Source organism: Cibotium barometz, chromosome 36, assembly GCF_041138505.1.
Source record: "Cibotium barometz isolate CiBa-2024 chromosome 36, ASM4113850v1, whole genome shotgun sequence".
In the NCBI taxonomy this organism is placed as follows: Eukaryota; Viridiplantae; Streptophyta; class Polypodiopsida; order Cyatheales; family Cibotiaceae; genus Cibotium; species Cibotium barometz.
In genome coordinates this window covers 33292347-33299542 of record NC_141081.1, presented here as the reverse complement: position 1 = coordinate 33299542, position 7196 = coordinate 33292347, and positions in this window count along the sequence as shown.

Here is a 7196-nt window from a genome sequence, read left to right as displayed (position 1 = left end):
GATGTGATGTGATGTGATGTGGATATGGGTAGATGAGAATGGATGAGATGTGATGAAGATAGACGTGGATAGATGTGATGAGATGTAATATAATGTGATTGGATGAGAATGGATGAGAATGGATGTGATGTGATGTGATGTGGATATGGGTAGATGAGAATGGATGAGATGTGATGAAGATAGATGTGGATAGATGTGATGAGATGTAATAAATACATATGATTGAATATGGATTAAGCAATGTGAATTGATGTAGAAGAATGTGGAATAACGAGAAATGATGTGGAACAATGTGGAAAGATGAGAGTTCATTAGAAATTGTATTTATGACCTATTTTTAAATGACTGTTTTATGTCAAGAATGCTGGGGGAAGCATCTTGGTCATCTTGTAAATGGGGTCGTGGAGACCTAAGCGATAAAGTTGCAACAGCTGATGGAGAGTCAACGAGGGAGGTCTTGCGTAGCAAGGTTGGCCGAGGTCTTGACCAGCATTGGTTGGTGAGCTTCCGGTACGATGGATGAGGGACCAAGGAGGCGGCATTTGAGTGAAGCTAGGTGACCTGCGAAGGATCCTAGAGGGTGCTAACCATATGGTGCTCGGGCTCTGGGTCGCTAAAGATACCCACGCGTGCGTCGAGGAAGAAAATGGAACAAGGAGTTAGAGTTGTTTTCTGAACTCGAGCATGGATCTGGTTGATTGTCCTTTGCTGGTCCTCAACGGATGATTCCATGGCTCTTTTATATGGATCTATTGGTTGATCTTTTGCTGATCTTCAAAACGAAGAGTCCATTTGGATTTTTATAGTGAATATATTTCTGGGTACTATGACCTAGGAACTATTGAAAAGGTCCCTGAGTGAATAGGTGGTGAGCGTTGTGGTTGCCAATGATGCAGGTACACCGATGAAAGAATGATTGGAAATTTAGAATTCAACCTGGATATTTTGGAGGATTATGATCAATGATACTATGGTTTCATTAAAAGATTGTTTTAAAGACAGCTGAATCTGTGAAACAGTTTTTCATTAAAAGATTGTTTTAAAGACAGCTGAATATGTGAAACAGTTGAATCTATGATCAATGATACTATGAAGTGGAATACTCATTAGAATGCATCTTGATGTATGAACACATTAAAAGATTGTTTCACACAGCTGAATCTGTGAAACATGCAATTTCATATTGGGTGTGTAAGTGGTGTGACTATCTTGAAGTTTGCTTGAAGCGTCGGCTAGGGAGCCTGGGAACTCTTTTCCCTGGTACCCGGGGCAAAACATAACCAAATTCCTAAATGGATCCTATCACTACAGTGGTTGGGCGGTTGGCTAACCCATGGGATTGGATGGGGTTAGGCTAGACTGATGGATCCCTAAAATGAGACTGAATTCTGTTAAGTTATGATAGTTTAAGTAGATCCTGGATAGTCTTTGTTCTATAGAAAAGAATCAATGGCTGTGCCCCTTGATGAGGAAAAAAGCGTTGGTCTCTATGATCCAAGTGCAAGTCTCTTCCTTGATTTGACCACCATGAGATTTACGGGTTCGGTCGGATCAGTTTGGTTAGTGAAGACCAACGTGCTTTCTGGGCGAGGGAAGTTTTTCCAGGTTTGTTTGTGGAAGAACCGAGGGATTAGTCTCTTGTTTCGATATCCGTGGGAGCAAGGCCCCAAGTGAGAGGCTCTGTCCTATGCAAGAAGTGCTACTTCCGCTGCTAGCACCCCCGAATTCGTTGCGAGGAGGGGACAGAGATCTTTCAATTTCTGACATTAAGAACATAGTCAATGATAATTTCTAACACAGTCATACCTTATTGCTTGGATTCTTTTCTTTCCACCTAATGATAAGTTCTAACATTAAGAACAAAAAATTAACAAAGCTTTAAATACATCTCTTACCTTATTGTTTGGATTCTTTTCTTTAGCTCACCTGAGCTAGGCTTTAGGTTCTCAAAGTTCTTGAGCTTTCTCTTCCTTTATCGTAGTCCAATGCTTGTTTCCTTTTGCCTAAACTGTTTCGTAGTCTTGCAAGTTCAATATCATTTTCCTCCATTCTCAATTTTAGTGCCTTGCATTCTTTTATTGAACGAACAAGTTGAGCTGCTTGGTATTGAGAGTATTGCCTTTCACTATTTGCATAGGCAGCAATGGATTGATAGTATCCTAGCAATCCATTGACTCCATCTCTTGTAAAACATAATAGAGTTGTGGGATTAGAGAAGGGAGGATGGGAAGCGGTTCTAGGGTTGATAGGATAGATTGATCCATCACACTAAAGATCTATGTGCCGCAAACCAAACTCTCTCACGTTTGCCTTATCATTTGATGCGAGCGTTGCAGATTATTTTCTGCGCTTTTGAATGGGCTCATACTCACTATCAAGATCAATGTGGAGATGATATTTTCTCTTATTATCTACTTCGTTAAGCTCGTTTAGTAGAATGGTTGCTTACACTATTGCTCTCCATGGACTACGTGTAAGGATGAAGAGAGGGTGATAATATCTTACTTATACTATCAAGGGGTTTATTAGAATTTCAATTCTAAGCGCGAAATGCTTCATTAAAGAGCCCTATCTTGGTGTATAAGATTTAACTACTTTGAATTATATTAAAATAAGGTTATATTAGGATTCAAATTTATGACAAGCTTGCAGCTATTCATAAATGCAAGAATAGAATAATCACATCTTAAAATTCAATTGTTTTATATTTGTACATTTTTTCTAGAGATAAAATAAGAATTTGTGAATTTCTTAAAAGGCCCTACAAATGACCTCCAAAATGTTCTAATGCTTGGAACTGCCACCACCCACTAATTACAAAGGTGTGCAAAGATTTATGGGTCACGTTAGGTATTACTGCCACTTCATAATCCTCTATGTTGAAATTACCAGGCGCCAGAGAACTATACAAGCTAGGTAAGGAAAATGTCCTAAGGATATGTGTGAGGGAAGATGAGTTTGTCATGATATTGGATGAAGCACATTCAGGGATAGCCGAAGGACATTTTGCTAGAGAGATTATGGCTCGCAAGGTGATTCAAGCAGGACTATGTGGCCTACGTTGTTCAAGGACACCATAGATTTTGTCAAAAGGTGCAAAGAATGTCAGCGATTTGCTATCCCACAACAAAGTGACCGGATGCCACTTATCCTTGTTATTGTAAGACAACCTTTCAAGAAATGGGGAATTGATTTTGTTGGACCTCCATCACAAGCCTGATATGTGATCGTGGCCACAGACTATTTCACAAAATGGGCAGAAGCCAGAGCCTCTAAGCGAGCTGATGCACAAACAACAGCCAAGTTCTTATATGAACAAATTATTTCGAGAATCGGCTGCCCATTAGAGTTAGTTAGTGATCGCGGTTCACATTTCATTAATGAGGTGATTGATCACTTACTTGTTGGATTGCTTGTACTCCATTGGAAGTCATCACCTTATTATCCACAAGGGCTAATGGTCAAGAGGAGAGTACAAACAAGATTTTGTGTACTCTCTTGACAAAAACATTGCAAGAAAGTCAAACGGATTGGAAACATAAGCTAGCAGCAACCTTATGGATATATCGAACATCATATAAGGTAGCGACAGGATATACCAAGCTTGAGAATTGCAGTGCAAGAACGTTTGACGGAAAATGCATAAGTTGAAAGGCTAATCGATTTAGAGAAGCTTGATGAAACTAAACTAATTGCATCACATGGACTTATGGTTGAAAAACTACAAAGAAAACATTGGTTTGACAATAAATTAAAACAAAAAGAATTGGAAATGGGGGACCTTGTCCTCATGTATGGTGTAGGAAGTACCAAAAAAAAGAAACTCAAGTACAGAGGTCTAGGACCCTTCTGAGTGTCCAAGATCATACCTCAAGGGTCAGTTAAAATTGAGACAATTGAGGGCATACAAATGGAGGGTTACGTCAATGAAAGAAAACTTAAAAAATATTTTGGACCACTGACCCAAGAGATGCTCTTTCAAGAACATCTTTTAAAACAACGGAAGGAGCTCGCAAAAGAAAACATCTAGCAATCTCAAGAAGAGGGTAATGCAAGGAAAGCCAAGGCCAAATAGATACTCTAGAAGAGAATGTTGCATGTGAACATGGCTTCACTAACTCTCCTTGACGAAGATGAACTAAACATTTAGCCGCACAACTCAGGGTGGGAATCTCTATGACTAAATGTTATGCAATGAGAATTGCATTGATAGTAGATATGGGATCAAGTCATAACCTGATCTCATATGAGACATAGGTAGCTTTAGATAAACCACACCTTGAAACCACCAATGCACAAGTATGCAGTGTGCACTTAATAACTATGAAAGCTAAGGGATTTCTAAGTGTTAATGTGTCCATTAGAAATAATTCCTTAGTTGGAAAGGTGTTTGTCATGCCTGCAGGTTTCATGGAGGAGGAAATGATCTTGGGACGATCTTGGATTTGCGCCAGTAACTATAATATCCAATGGGAGAAGAGGACAACACTATTGAACGAGGGCAACACTGTCATTTCCATACCCTTATGGATCCTGATAAACACATGAAAGCAGGCCATGATTGAGGATATATAAACACAAAGCATGGTGACATTAGCTCATGTAGCAGAAAAGGCATCAATTCCGAAATCCCTACGCAAAAAACAACCCAAGTCACAAGGTACACATCAGTGGGTGCCTAAGGGTCAGCTTATACAAAGATGAGAAGGGGCGTCAATGAGGAATCAGGAAGAAAGGTTCAAAGAGGAGACAAGGGACAGAAATGGTCTTCATAGGTAAGCTGGTGGTACTCCAAACAAAACAGCACTCCTCAAAGCCCTTGTAAGCAATGGGTTCGAAAGGACTTGCTAATGGCACAAGGTTATTACCAGGGTAATTGTAATATGCGGAAGCTTCGAAGAAATATCGGTAACTTCAAAACTCAAAATTCAACACTCTTTTCGCGACGAAAATTAACGCACAACACTTGAAAGGAGAAGTGCATAAAATAGAGAGAGAGAGAGAGAGAGAGAGAGAGAGAGAGAGAGAGAGAGAGAGAGAGAGAGAGAGAGGACACAGTATTGGGTCCCAATTACCCTCTGTAGGGCCCCCACACCACGGATGGTGTATTTGCTTTATTAGAATGATGAAAAATCTGAAAGAAAATACAGCAATCTTGGACCTTTTCTTGGCTGGAAAATCCTGCCCTTGACCTTCAGTTCTCCACCCCTTTGCTTAGCAAGTCCCTTGGCTTGTCTAGCCCTTGATTTGCTTGAGCACTTGGTGAATAATGAGATGAATCATTGGGACTATGGCCTCCACTATTTATACTTCTCTTCAGGAGCAGTCGGCCAGCTCATAAACAGGCAGCCAGCACCAATATCCCACGACTGGTGAAAATTCAGCAATAAATGCTGAATTAAATCTCAAAAAATGCTACCTTTTTTTCCTAACAGGCTGAAAGTGATGTGCCTCCTTCTGATTGGCTGGACACAGCTTTTGTCCACAATCCCAAGGCTGGACAGCCTATATGGGCTACCCCATACATGCCCTACAGCCATATAAAGGCTGCAAACTCCTGGAAATTGCCTTATCTGTGCCCTAGGGCTGTCCTACAGCCCCTCCATGGCTGGTGGGTTCAGCCTGGGCCTTCCTGGCCCTCATGGGGGTGGTTCTACACCATTCCCATGCCCACACTCAGATCATCCAACCAGGGTAGCCCTATGGGCTGGCCCCTTGTCCTAATCTACTCAGTGATCTGGCATTCGGTACCATACCAGATACACAGAACCAATGACATCATTCTAGAGGGAGACTCACAGCGCAAACTGGCACTGTTTCATGTGCAAGACAGTGCACACCTGACCTTGGACTCATGTGCAGGACAATGCACGCCTGACCTCGGACGACTGAGATGGATCCCTGTGGCTGACTCGTCCCGGAATGGGCTCACATGGGACCAGTTCACCATCTCAGGTCCTGCACCTTCTGTACAGAAATGTCTACGTGGCATCCAAGTGCAGGATACACGTGACATCCCCTTCTGCTTGACGGAAGCTGCATAGCCTCCAAATAATCCGTCAATAATGCCGGATAGTCTTCGAAGAACTCTTTGTCGAGCCATACCGCTTCATGAGTTCCTCGGTCCTGAAACTTTGTGAGGAACTGTCGTAGTCTTCGGCCTGAGCCATGCTTAAAACCGTGCAGAAGGATCTGTTTTGGAACCATAATTTCTGCTTCATCCACAATGTCTGGTTCCACTTCGTCTTTGACCTCTAAAGGGGGTGGGACTTGCATATGGCTTTAACCAACTGACATGAAATACATCAACTCGAAGGTAGCTTTAACTGCATAGACACCTCATTAATCTTTTTCCGGATAGGGAAAGGTCCGAAGCTCCTGAAAGATAACTTTGGGCATCGCTTGCCCACCTGCTTCAATCGTTGCTTCATTATCTGAAGATAAACCCAATCTCCTTCCGAAAACTTCATATTCCTTCGGTCTTTATTGGCCTGTCGAGTATAGGCCTCTTAGCCAATCTGTCCTTTACTTACTCTAAAATCTCCTGGTAAGACTCCGTCACTCTGGTCGCCTCCGGTGTACTGAAGAAGAAGTCCTGGTTAACAACGACTGGAAAGGTCTTCCAAACGCTGCCTCATATGGAGTCCTGCCAATAGCTGAAGAAAAAGAGTCATTCAAAACAGCTTGAACTAAAGGCAAAAACGATTCCCACTTACCTTGCTGATCGTGGACATAACACTTTAGCACATCAAAGGCCAACTAGTTGTATATCTCTGTCTGGCCGTCTGTCTGGGGGTGGAATGCATTGGAAAAATTCAGCATAGTACCAAAATTATCAAACAATGCCCTCCAAAAATGACTAGTAAACTTGGCATCTCGATCTGACACTATGGTTCTAGGAATCTCGCCAATCGGGTACCAATGTGCCGAATGAACAACTCGGCAACATCCTCGGCGGTTACATTGGCCCTGCAAGGAATAAGCATAACAAATTTGCTAAACCTATCAACAATAGTTAAGCACTGCGTATTACGCTTACTCGGACTGGGAGGCATATTTGTGACAAAGTCCATCGAAATGTCCTGGAAAGGACCCTCAAGATGGCAAGGGCTGTAACAACCCTATCTTCTTTCCACGAGGAGCTTTCACCTTTTGACAAATGTCACAGCGTTGTACATATGTAAACACATCACGCC